General features: G+C 39.1%; 1 protein-coding gene and 1 pseudogene across 28 annotated transcripts in view; one reads left to right on the forward strand and one right to left on the reverse strand.

The window, feature by feature from the left end:
• The window catches only part of DST (dystonin), a 438,190-nt gene that overhangs the window by 9,291 nt on the left and 414,650 nt on the right, over positions 1 to 14,249 (forward strand). The window lies entirely within an intron of this gene.
• LOC139046047 (nucleophosmin pseudogene) lies at positions 149 to 8,078 on the reverse strand (annotated as a pseudogene).

Consider the following 14,249-nt stretch of genomic DNA (forward strand, 5'->3'; position numbering starts at 1 on the left):
TTTTAAAAATGAGTTGAAAATATTCCCTGATATTTTTATTCATTATTGAAGAAATTTTCATACTTTGATGTGAGAATTTTGAACAGAAGTTTTAATATTTAAAGTTTTCATTTCAATTTATAATCTGAAAAATCAATATGCATAAGTATATTTTGAATTATCTTGTAACGAGTTTACCTTCTCACTGGTATCGTCACCCAATTCCAGTGCCTGAATTTATGTTTTGTTTACAATCACATTGGTGCCAAGTGGTATTGTTTTAACTGTCATGATCTTAAGAGAAGAGATCAGGGGCGATTTTAATGTGTAATTTGTATGTTCATGCCAGGTGAGGGCGAAATGGTATGCTTTGGTAACCTTTGTTCAACTAGTTTAGAGCAGTGTGGTGGTAAAATTGAATAAGGAGAAAAAAGTACCAAATATCAAGATAAATATAAAATACTATTTTATTCCTCTTAATTTCTCTTTTTTTAAAAGCTTTTTTTTTCTCTTAAAGATGGGCACCTGAGCTAACAACTGTTGCCAATCTTTTTTTTCTTTTTCTGCTTTTTCTCCCCAAATCCCCCCAGTACATAGTTGTATATTTTTTCAGTTGTAGGTCCTTCTAGTTGTGGCATGTGGGGCGCCACCTCAGTGTGGCCTAATGAATGGTGCCATGTCCACGCCCAGGATCTGAACTGGTAAAACCCTGGGCTGCTGAAGCAGAGTGCGTGAACTTAACGACTCACTCATGGGGCCAGACCAACTTAATTTCTTTTAAATATATATATAATTGTTTAAATCACAAATTATAACATTTTTGTGGTTTATGATGTATATAGAGCCTTGACAACTATAGTGTGGAGAAGTACAGGAGAGTAAATGGACTCCCTATGCGACTTCAAGATTTCCACATTTTATCAAGCGGTGTATTAACTCTAAGGAGAATGAAAAGTTAAGGATGCATATTTTAATCCCTACAGTAACCAGTAAAAAATAATGCAAAGCCGATAGATAAACCAAAATTGAATTCTAAAAAATATCCAAATGATCCAAAGAAGGAAAGAATGAAGGAACAAAGGAACAAAAAGTGGGACAGACTGAAAATTAATGAGATGGTAGACCCAAATCCAACCATATCAATAATTACATTAAATATTAATGGACTAAACACTCCAATTAAGAGACAGAGGTTATCAGAATGGATGAATTATAAGACCTGACTAGATGCTATTTATAAGAGATGCACTGAAAGACTCAGAGTGAAAGTGAATGGATGGGAAAACATAAATGATGCAAACCATAAGCTTAAGAAGATTAGATGGCTGTGTTAATTTCAGATGAAATAGATATCAAGGCAAATAGTAGTAACGGAGATAAAGAGGGTGTTACATAATGATAAAAGGGCTAATTGTTCAGGAAGACATAATCATAAATATGTATATACCTAATAACAGAGGCTCAAAGTGCATGGAGTAAACATTGTCAAAATTAAAGGGAGAAATAGATAATTTTGTAATCATAGTTGATGATTTTAACATCATTCTCTCAGCAATTGATAGAACATCCATACGTAAAATCAGTAGAGATATAGATGATCTTAATAAGCCCATCAGCTATCTTGACCTAATTGGTATTTATAGAATACCATACATGACTCATTCACAAAGAAAGACTGTATTCTGGGCCATAAAACAAGTCACAGTAAATTTAAATTTAAATTTAAAAGGATTGAAATCATATGGAGTATGTTCTCTGATCATAACGCAATCAAATTAGGAATCAACAACAATAATAGCAACAATAATGATAATAAAAAGCCCCTCAAATATCTGGAAAGTAAACAGCAGGCTTTTAAATAATCCATGCATTAAAAAATAAACCATAAGGGAAACTAGAAAATATTTTGAACTGAAGGATAACGAAAACACAGTATCTCAAAATTGTGGGATGCAGCCAAAGCAGTTCTGAGCGGAAAACATATAGCTTTAACTTCTTGTATTAGAAAAGAAGAAAGGTCTAAAATCTAATAAATTTTCAACTTTAAGAAGCTAGAGGATAAAAAGGCAAAGTAAACTCAAAGTAAGTAGAAGGAAGGAAATAATAAAGATAAGAGCAGACATTGATGAAATAGAGAAGAAACATATAATAGAGAAAATTAACAAAGCTGAAATTAGTTCTTTGAAAAGATCAGTGAAGGTTGTAAACATTTAGCTAGACTGGTCAAGAGAAAAACAAAAATCACTGGTATGATATGTGAGAGTTTTAAACTACAGAACCCACAGATATTAAAAGAATAAGAGAATACTGTGTACAACTCTATGCCAAAAATTTTGACAACTTAGATGAAATAGACAAATATCTATAGCCCTCTAGTTATCCATCCTTCTGTCCATCCAACCTGTGCATATTTCATCCTGTCTTAGAGCTGCTCTAATTTCCAGATTTGAATTCTGAAATATCTCTCTTTGACCACACACCCACCTGTCTCTGCACCTCATCATGTTCCCCTCATGAGTTTCCTTCTTACCTTCATCAGGACCTCTAGTCCTAAATCTTCCCTAGGTTTCAGCCTGTCAACACTTTCTGACTTAACTTCACTTGCCTGTCTGCTTGGTGTAGACCCTTAATCAAGTTATTCTCACTTTGCTGGTACAGTTAGTTCCTCTGCCTCAGTGACTTTGACAGTTCCCAGACCTGAGTCAATTTCATTGACTGCTTTTCTGTTCTTGTGCCTAGGAGGCCTATCCTTATTGGCTTCTTCACAGAACCCAGTCATTTGGTTTGTTGTGTTATCCAGCAGTCATGTGTGCTCCTTTTAGTGTATCACTTAGCTTCTGCTTTGTAACAAATCACTTAAAACATTAACTATTTAGCTTACAATTCTGGGGATTGGCACTTTGAGCTTTGCTCAGCTGGGCAGTTGTTCTGATCTAAATCAGGCTTTGCTCATCACAGGTGGAACAAACTTGTGTGTCTTGGTCGGCTTCTGGCCGACTCACAGTTTTCCTCTACGGGACTCTCCTCTTCCAGGGAGCCAACCCAGGTTGGTTCACATGTGGTTAGATTCAGGCTTCAAAACCAGCAAGGGTGGAAGTGCGTGAGGCCTCTTGAGGTCTAGGCTCTGAATTTGTCTGGTGCCTCTGCTCACACATTGTTTTGGCCAAAGCAAGTCACAGAGAGTGGGGGAAATATAATCCTGGTGGGAGGAGCTGCATAGTCTTGAGATTGCTTTTGCAATCCACCATAATCTTTTGATTTATCTCTAGTTTGCTGCTGTCTACTCTCCCCAAATCACTCATTTTAAGCTTTTTCTGTTGTTATCACTAGACAGTCTTTTCCGGTATTTTGGCTTTCATATATATGGAGATTACTTCCACCTGAAATTTCAAGGCCTGACTCAAATTTTCAACAATTTTTTGAGGTATCATTTGTAGTGTTAGAATACTTTCTATCACCCCAGAAAGATTTCTCATGCCTGTTGGCAGTCAATCCCTTTTCCTCCCTCTGGCCCCACAAAACCACTAATCTGCTTTTGGTGTCTATAGATTTGCCTTTTCCGGACATTGCATATAAGTGGAATCATATAATATGTAGTCTTTTGCATCTGGCTTCTTTTATATAGGTTAATGGTTTTGAGGTTCATTCGTGTTGTAACATGTATCACATTGTAACATGAATCAGCAGTTTGTTCATTTTCATTGCTGAGTAATATTCCATTCTCTGAGTATACCATACTTTGTTTATCCATTCACCATTTGATAGACACTGGATTTTTCTCCTAATTGTTAGCTCTTATAAATAATGCAAATTTTAATTGCTTAAAATCCCTGTGTGGACATATCTCTTCATTTATCTTGGGCAGATACCTAGGAGTAGAATTGCTAGCTTGTATGGTAAGTTTATATTTAATTTTTTTAAGAAATTGTCAAACTGTTTTCCAGAGTAGCTGTCCAATTTAATATTTTCACCAGCAATGAATGAGGGTTCCAGTTTCTCCACATCTTTCATAATACTTGTTATTATCTGTCTTTTTGATTATTCTAGTGGGTCTGAAATGGTATCTCTGTAGTTTTAATTTGCATTTCCCTAATGATTAATGATTTTGAGCATTTTTCCATGTGCTTATTTGTAGCTTATAGATCTTCTTTGGTAAAATGTTCAAATCTTTGCCCATTCTCATTTTAGTTTTTTACTTTGTTAAAATATTTAGTTTATTCCACATGTATATTTTTATCTCTCCACCGTTTCCATTTGTCTGACCACCACTATTACCCCGTTCTATCATAACATTCCATACATACTTAAAACCAAGCAAAGGGTGGAGTTTCATCGTTAAAAACTGAACAGGCATTGTGGACAACACATTCTTGGCGATGGAACCTGGACAACACTTATCAGACACAGTAGGGCAAGTTCCCATACTGCATTATAAAAAGGGCAGCCAGATATCAACTGTTACAGAAATGAAATAAGATGGAAGATTATAACAAACTGTTTAAATTGTTTTCTTAAGGAGACTTTCTCCACTGCCAGAGATATTGAATAGTCTCCTCGTCAGTCATCTGGAGCAATTCTTCGCCTAGTTGATGATCTTGGCTTCCACTTTGGGAAGATAACCACTCTTTTCTTTACTTACTTGCATTTTTGCTTTAATGCTTTCTACAGAACTAGGTCCTGTCTGTGTTTTAGGAGTTTTTCCTGTTTCTTTTGAAGGATTTTTGAACTTCTTATCTTGGTGTTGATGGTTTGGAGTCTTTTCCGTTCTGGTTTGATTTTTGTGCATCTTCGGCTAGAGTATCTCATCCAGATTTCTTTACTGGAGCTTTTTCTTTAGCTTCCTCATCATCTTCATCATGATGATGATCATCATCTTCTTCGTCATTATCTTCGTCTTTCTCATCATCATTATCTTCATTAGCAGCAAGTTTAGCTTTCTTCTCTGGAACCTCACTACCACTTCCAGGAGCAGATCACCTTCCAGATATGCTTAAGAGTTTCACATCCTCCTCCTCTTCATCTCCTGACTCTGCATCTTCCTCCACAGCTACTAAGTGCTGTGCACTAATATGCACAGGCCCTGAACCACACTTCAGCTGTAAGACCATAGATGGTGTTATTTCAAAGCCCCCAAGGGAAACCATTGGCTGTACAGACATTTTCAAAGTTGCCAGTGTTACTTTAATTGGGCTGCCTTCGTAATTCTTTGCCTCTGCTTCAACAATATGCAGTTCATCCTTTGCACTGGCCCGTAACTGACAGTTCTGAAAGATAACTGGTGCTTATTTTCATCATTTTCCACCTGACATAATAATCTTTGTTGGCCTTTAGTTCACAACCGAAAAGATAGTTCTGGGGCCTCAGTGGGCTCATGTTTGTGGTGGCCAACACTTAGGTGAGAGAGAAGGCAGACAGAGATGAATGAGTGCTGTTCCAGAGAACAGCTGCTGAGGACAAAGTCACACCACAGCTAAACTTTGTCCATTTTTAAATTGGGTACTGTGGCTCCTGATTGAGCTGTAAGTTCTTTATATATTCTGGATAAAGTCTGTTAACAGACGTATGATTTGCAAGGGCTTTTCTTACTTTCTGTGGTTTGTCTTTTCATTTACTTAATGGTATCTTTTAAGTGCAAAAGTTTAAAATTTTTATGAAGTCCGATTTATCAATTATTTTCCTTTATGGATCATGCTTTTGGTGTCATATCTAAGACCTCATTGCCTCACCCCAGGTCATGAAAATTTTCTGCTATGTTTTTTCTAGAAATTTTACAGTTCTGGTTCTTAAATTTTGTCTGTGATCCATTTTGAGTTTTTGTCTCTTTTCTGAGCTTGTGAATTATTGGTATTAATTCTATTAAATATTTGATAGAGTTCATCAGTGAGGCTATTTGAAGCTGGTGTTTTCTTTGTGGGAATATTTTAAGTTATCAATTTAAAATTTAAGTATTCAATTGTTTCACTTTTTGTATGCCCCTTCAGATTTTCTATTTCTTCTTGAGTCAGTTTGATAATTTGTTCATTTTATCTAAAGTGTCTAATCTGTTGCCCTGATAGTGTTCCCTTTTACTCCTTTTAATTTTGATAAAGTTGGTAATACTTTCAGATTCCTTTTTTGTTTGTCTAGCCAGAAAGTCGGGGCTCTCGTTATCCTGTTCTGTTGCACACTTCTGTGGCCCTTGTGTCCAGGGCCAGGCGTCTGGAAGAGAGAGAATATAAAGTGATGAGAGTTTGCCCCACTCTCTTGGGATCAGAGAGGAAGGTTTCCTTCCTAAGAGTGTTGGTTCCTGTCCCTTTGGGATTTCTGTGGGATTGCTTGAGCGGTTGGGCTGAAGAGAACTCAAAGAAAAAAATGGGGGATTTCTGAGACTCTGTCTGAGTCTTAAGAATGCCTGTTCTCACTCCTCAAGCAGGAATAAGGGGGCTTCTCCTGGGGGTGTCTGTCTGAGCCTCAGTACCCAGCTCCGGGTTTCAGGCTCTGTGCTGCTATGTTGCATTCAGACTGGAGGGTCCTGGAGGTCAGACCGCAAACTCACCACTGGTTTGGTGGTACTTCAAATTCTGACTCTTTACTTCAAACCCTTTGCTACTATTTACTTTACGAAATCCTCAAATAGCTGCTCAGTGCGTTCAGTTGTATAGTTGTGTTCATTGGGAGACATATGCTTGTTCTACTTGATTGTAACCAGAACCACGATCTGTTTTTAATTAGTCTGTTCCCCCTCCACCTTAAGCTCAGTGCTTTTCTCTTTTTACTTATTTACTATTTGGAAAATCTTGTAGCATTTTGCCATCTAGCAAGATGATGCTGGTACACTGTGTATTGCTACACACAACTCATGCAATCCTGAAGATTCCGTTTATTTCATCATTATACAGAATTGTTAGGAATCTAACTTCAATACATTTTCATTTAACAAAAATTATTTTTTCTTTTTGTCCAATCTCATCATTCTCCAGGTTTTCTGGATTTCCCTCCAAATTCTTAAAACCAAATAGATTGAGATTAGAGAATTACCTGCAGATTTTAGAGAAAACAATATACATTTCATCATGTTTACTGATGTTATTTACAAAGAGAGTAAAACTTTCATGTTAAGAAATAATTAAGCAGTAGACCTTTAACAAGTTTTAAATAACTAACTGACCAACTCTGGAGGCTCATTGACAAACATTAAGTAAGTAAATTCCTGCCGCTGCCCGCTCTGCAGGGAGGAGACAGAGGCATGGGCCAGCATTTCAGACTATCTATCTAGGGTGTAACCGCCTCTTTTGAAAGCTACTGTAGGGCATCCGAAAGGAATCCCAAATATATCTGGGAAGATTTGGTGAAATCATCTAGCTTTTTAAAGGTGATGCAGTATAATAGAAATTTGCAGTACCCATGCTAGAAACTTAAAACTTTAAAAATTAAATAATAATGAAGTCTAATTTCTGCTGTTCTGAAGTCCTCTTGCAGGATCTTAACCTTTGGGGGTGCATTCTGAGAATCTGAAGAAAGCTATGGTCTACATCTCTGGAAAAATTTAAGATACATAGGACTTACACTTTTGCATATCCTTTCCAGTGTCTGCAGGATTCCTCTTGACGCTCATCTGTGGCTTCCTAGGGCAGAGATAAACCCCAGGGAAGAACTCCTGCAGGAAGTGACCAGATATCCTTGTCTAGTTAGGATTGGGATTATTTTTGAAAATCTCTGCCAGGTGAAAATTTGTCCTGGGTAGTGCCTTTGGCAGGGCAGGTCGAGCTTTAGCTCCCACCGTGGTTCGGGTGTGAGATATTGTAGGTGACTTTCTGTAAATTACCTGTGATACTTGGAGAAATAGTCATTCACAAAGTCATCCCCAATCCACAGTTTACAACTTGAAATTCCAGCTCAGATCTTTTTCCTGCAGCATAGAGGTAGGAGTACCCTTCAGGGTGATGTACTCCAAGTTTGTTTGTTTGTTTTAATAGCAAAGAAGTGCATAGTCAGGAATATATGGGGCGGCTACAGAAACTCCCTGGGGAGATGTTTCTCGGCTTCCCTTCACCATGCTTCAGTGATAGGGCAGTGTGAGAAGCTGAATGGTGTGCTGGAGAGGAGACTAGTGGAGAGGTGTGGTGGAGAGGATGCTGACCCAGTGGAGAGGATGCTGACCCAGTGGAGAGGTGTGGTGGAGAGGATGCTGACTCAGTGGAGAGGTGTGGTGGAGAGGATGCTGACCCAGTGGAGAGGTGTAGTGGAGAGGATGCTGACCCAGTGGAGAGGTGTGGTGGAGAGGATGCTGACCCAGTGGAGAGGTGTGGTGGAGAGGATGCTGACCCAGTGGAGAGGTGTGGTGGAGAGGATGCTGACCCAGTGGAGAGGTGTGGTGGAGAAGATGCTGACCCAGTGGAGAGGTGTGGTGGAGAGGATGCTGGCCCAGTGGGGAGGTGTGGTGGAGAGGATGCTGACCCAGTGGGGAGGTGTGGTGGAGAGGATGCTGACCCAGTGGGGAGGTGTGGTGGAGAGGATGCTGACCCAGTGGGGAGGTGTGGTGGAGAGGATGCTGACCCAGTGGGGAGGTGTGGTGGAGAGGATGCTGACCCAGTGGGGAGGTGTGGTGGAGAGGATGCTGACCCAGTGGGGAGGTGTGGTGGAGAGGATGCTGACCCAGTGGGGAGGTGTGGTGGAGAGGATGCTGACCCAGTGGGGAGGTGTGGTGGAGAGGATGCTGACCCAGTGGAGAGGTGTGGTGGAGAGGATGCTGACCCAGTGGAGAGGTGTGGTGGAGAGGATGCTGACCCAGTGGAGAAGTGTGGTGGAGAGGATGCTTACCCAGTGGAGAGGTGTGGTGGAGAGGATGCTGACCCAGTGGAGAGGATGCTGACCCAGTGGAGAGGTATGTTGGAGAGGATCCTGACCCAGTGGAGAAGTGTGGTGGAGAGGATGCTGACCCAGTGGAGAGGTGTGGTGGAGAGGATCCTGACTTAGGTGTTAAACGCCTGAGGTCAAGCCCTGTTCCTTAGCTTACCATGGGTGAACCACTTAACATTGCCAAGGTTCACTTGCTTCTTTTGTAAGCCAGAAAGAGCAATACCTGTTCTGTGTTTTTACAGGACATTGTGAGAATCAGGGAAAATAATGCATGTGATTTTTTTTTGTGTGTGTAAGCCTATCGAATTGAAAAATGAAGCACACAGAGCCTGAGAGCTCTGACAGAATGGAACTTTCATTGCTTCCCCGTGCATGTATTCTTTAGTAAAGCCCTACACTCTCACATGCATAGGGCGTCTTTAATTTCCCTATGCTTCTGGTTAGAAATATGGTCCTTCTGTCTCTCAGATATTTTTTAGAATCTCTTCATCTTGCACAGAAAAGAGAATAAGAGAAAGTTTAGTGATACAGAATGAGGAAGTCAAATGATTTGTGTAATATTTAAGTTGGAAAAATCAGTAATTGAGTAGTTTATATTAGCTCTTAGAATGATAGTCAAAGGGAGGAGATGATTTTAGGCTCTTCCGAAAATAGTGAGACTTCATCCTGCCCCATATCCTGTCCAGGAGATGACCTAGTTATAGGGAAATGATAATAGCTGCCATTTTCTGAGAGCTTTCCTACCTTTACATATGTCCTATCTCATTTAATCATCACTTACCCATGGCCGCATGATTCCCAGAGCTGAAATTCCAACCCTGGTCCTTTTGCCTGCACCGTCCCTGCTCGTGGTTACCTAGAAGCAGAAAAGTGGGACTGAATTGCGAGCTGAACTGGCGCTTGCCTTTGTGAGGTTCATAGGGATGAGCGTTAATTCACATTCTTTAACCTTGAAAGCTCAGAATAACCTTTGAGCTTGCTCTTCAGGACTTAGAGATAATGGTAATTGCCATCTGAAAGCAGAGTAGGGACTCAGATGGAATCAAGTTTCAGCTTTAAGAAATAAGATTCTTTGAGCTCTACTTTTTAATTTTTGAAATCCTTCAAGAAATGAATTTCCATTATTTAATCTATTTTCTGAGAGTTCCTGTTTCAAGCATAGTGGAATTTACATTTCTGAGTTATTAGAAAATATGAAGCAATGTGATTATTATAACATGTAAATATAACATGTAAATAACAAGTGCATTTCTCCATTATTATTAGAAAGAACAATGTACCGGTGTTTTCCACAGATGCATTCAGGGTATTTGTTAGGCTGAGTTCCCCCTCGGTCTGCTGTCTTTGACTGAGCTGCAGTCTGCTGGCTATGTTACCGATGTGGCAGAAGAGAAGAAACCAAAGGCTGATTTTTAAATAACATTCTTGGTTGTTTAGAGTCTCTTAAAATATTTAGAATACCTAGGTATATGTCTGAATCATATGCTGTACTGTGTGGGAGGTAAAATTGGGAAATTTTGGCTGGCTACTGCTATATTACAATTTCTCTAAAAACCTCAAGAAAATAATGGACTCAAGCATGCCTTGAGCTGTTCTCTGAGAAACTATGGCAACGGGCCTTTAATTAAAGCTGAAGTAGTGTGTGTAGCTTAGAAAAACAGAGAGATGCTGCCAACTGATAGGGAGCGTGTATGGGAGTAATCCAGAAAACTAAAAAAAAATATTTCTTTTTTAGATATCTTTGGTAACTCTTTGTTATCTATATTGTTCAAAGAAACAGTAGGAAACTCTTTTAGTGGATATCAGTCTTTGGCTTTGGAATATGTTATAATATTTTTTGAAGAAAATATAGTTTTCTGATTATGTTTTTTTTTTAAGATTAATATTCAAATTGATTTGTTTCCTGAGTCTACATTAACTGACAATTGGAAGGGCCAGCCTGGAAGCATCCTCAATTGCAGAGGGCAGCCGACCTGGGATAGTCACCAAATGGATGATCTTTCCGTGTGATAATGGAGACTATGTGTATGCCCCAGTAAAATGCACTGACTGGTGCACTGACCATCAACAAATTAGTAACTGTTCACCTCTTGAGCTGAACCATTCACAGCCAACAAGCTAAAATTTATCAACTCAGAGCATACCAAAAAGTAATTTAAAAAACAAAAAACTAAATGGAAAAGCAAGAGTTGCCATTTTTCTCAGATCAGAATGTGTGTTATGCTGACAACACGCAGTGATGAGGAGATTTCATCACCCCCTTTGCCAGAGAGAATCGGAGTTTAAGCCTGTTGTTTTAGCATCTCCTCTGATGAGTGTCCCCATTCACTCTTAAAAATGCACCTGTTTGGAGGATAAATTGTAGTCACCTGGTAAGGGGTGTAGCCGGAAAGATGAGTAGCATCTAATGAAATATAATGTAATAGTGACAAACGTAAAGCTCACAAGCCAGAGACAGTGTGGGAACTGGCTCTTACAGTAGTCTTTTATTCAATCTCCTTGGCTCTGGCTTCCAGGTCACCTTTTATTACACTCTTGGCAGAGTTAGCTGTCTATACTCAGAGCTGATCTTCCACTCATTTTGCTTAATGGCTTCCCGTTGCTTCCAGGTAGTATACCCTTTCTCAGTTTCAGCCCTAGCTTACCTCTAAAGCATATATACCCTAAACTCAAAGAAGGCCCAACTGCTCAAGGTCCGCCATCCTCTTCTATGTTTTCCTGCTATTGCCAGTGTTAGAATTCCTCTACTCTTTTGTGTGTGTCTGTGTGGCAAACTCCTATTCATACTTCAAAACGAAGATTAAACATCACTTCTTTCCTCTCTTTATCTCACAGTGCTCCAGATGTAGGGATTTATACGTCTGTCTTCTCAAGGCAGGTACTATGTAGTTTTTATCTTGTCTCCATAGCCTTGTTTGGCTTCTGGCATGGAATGCATAATTACTCACAATTTGTTGAATATTTCATGTTTGGTAAATATTTGATGAATGGATGAATGGGATTAAGTGGGTGAAATAATTGGAGTCACTAGGGCATATCTGAGAAAATACAGAGTAGCCGAAATTTGGTTCTGCGGTTTTCCCTCCTCCCTCTTTCTCATTCTCCTCTTGCTTCTTTACGTGCCTACAGCTGTCAAGCCTGGTTTCTGGCTTCCACAGCCCCTTCCCCAGGGTTCACCTAGGCTTGCCCTGCCCCTACATGCCCCGAACTCCTACAATCCCCTTTGCCTCTCTTCCCCAAACTTCTACCCTCAATTCCGATCAGAATGCCATTTGCATCGTGAAGAATGCAGCTGGATATAATTAGAGGGTAATCGCTTCAACCTAATTCATTCCAGGTTATAAAAGACTGACAGAGAGGCAGCAGAGTGTCTGACATTTGAATTCCACAATATAAGGGGTTGCTTGCCTCTTCAGATTTCTGACTGTATATAACCTTCCCTTTCATAGAGCATATTAATGTCGTCTCTAAACAGGTTTTCATGCCAGGATTTTGGATTATGTCCTTCAATCATGACAAAGGAATATTTTGAGAGCTGCTTGCCTGTTACCAGTTTCAGCAACATTCCTGTCTTTGTTCAGCAGCATTTGTGCAATTATTTGAATATTTTATTGCTTTTTTGTATTTTTTTATATAAATGAATGAACATTAGAAAAATGACTGCTAATGTGGTGATGAGGAAATTGGATCTCATACAGCTAATGCACTTCAGACAAAGATTCAAAAAATCATCAGGTAAGGCCAAAGAGTCAATTCTTAGCCTCAAATGGATGCTCGCTGAATTTGAGCTCATCTCTAGTCTTTTATCACATAAGGAAAAAAAGTAAAAGCAAGGAGCATGCATGGAATTCTGGAACTCTATCCTTAAAGATTGTATACAAAAGGGGAGCTATAATTAAGGATTTTTTAGCTTATATTTTAGTTTCTGGGCCTAAAACTGAAGTCACTTATGCGACTTCTGCACATTGCATTTATGTCGTGCTTTCATGAAAACATTTCGTACAGGTGAGGGGCCACCTGTAAAAGGTAGGGGCGATATGCTTGGGTTTCATTCAAGCTGGCCCCTCTTCTGTGTTATTAACTTTTGCTTTAAATCCTTCTAGCAGCTGGAATCTAGCTAATACCTGTGCTATAACTACCTTAGTAGACCCCAAGGTCAGGGGCCCTGCAAAACCAGGATATGGCATAGGTCCCTGGGCTGCATACTGAGACCTGCAAGGTGAGACCAGAGGCTCTGCACACCATCACCACTTTCCTTACCCCTCCAGGAACCGCCAAAGCCTGGAGGGCAGCTTACTTTGGGCGTTAGTTCTGAAAGCCTCACCTTACCGGAAGAGTGAACCCAACTGATGTGAGAGGCCCTTTGGTCAGAAGCTTAAATGGAATAAAATCAAGCTGAATACCATCTGCCCCTACTTTTGAGGAACTCTGTTTTTCTTTCCTTAATTTTACATGCTGTATGATCAGATAAGAATTTGTGATTCATTGAAGTGTGTGTCCACGCTTCCTTTCTTCTCTTCTGTGGCTATATCTGCGTTTTCCTGAGAGTTTCTATTTCATGTGTGTGGAATCAAAGGGCACGTTGGGTGTGTTATTATTATTTTTTTTTTCTGGCTCTACACATAAGATTTTAGTACTGGGCCTGGGGGAGTGGAGCAAGGTAACAGGAAAAACTTTTTTTTGTGCTGGGATCTGTTCCCTGTAAGGATTAAAGATTTAGCTTGGCAGCATTTGCTGTTATTGCTTATTTATCTAAATTTTAATTTAATTTTTGCATAGGCAAAACCTTCACATGATTCAAAAGTTAAAACATCTAAAAATATATCAGTGAGAATTCTTTATCCCATTCTTGTTCTTCATTTTTAAGGCTGTCTCCCAGATAATCACTATTCTTAGTTTCTTGAGAGTCCTTTCATGATTTTTCTATATAAAAGGAAATAAAAGTATACTTTTTCTCCCTTTTTATATGGATAGTAACATACTGTGTACACTGTTTTGCGTCTTCTCTTAGTCACTTAATGTATCTTGGAGAACTTTCCATAGAGAGCACTCTACTTTTTCTTAGCTGCATAGTATTCCATGGGATGCATGAATATAATTTAACCATCCCCCTTTTAATGAAATTTAGGAATTTTCTAACCTTTTATTATAAACTGATTTTTGCAAATGTTGTCTGTAGGATGAACTCCCAGATGGAAAATTATGGGGTCAAAAGTTTATGTTTTAATTTTGATAAATGTTAGCATTTGGCCCTCCATAATTGTCTATTTTAATTATTGAGACTTCTTAATATGTTGTAGTCTCCTCTTACTGAGATACTCTTTTGCTTGGCTACTCTTTTTTTTTCTTTCATATGAATTTTTGAAGCAGATTGTCTAATTCTAAGAAAAAAAATTAGTATTTTTGTGGAGACCATGTTAAATGTAAATTTT

Source organism: Equus asinus, chromosome 8, assembly GCF_041296235.1.
Source record: "Equus asinus isolate D_3611 breed Donkey chromosome 8, EquAss-T2T_v2, whole genome shotgun sequence".
In the NCBI taxonomy this organism is placed as follows: Eukaryota; Metazoa; Chordata; class Mammalia; order Perissodactyla; family Equidae; genus Equus; species Equus asinus.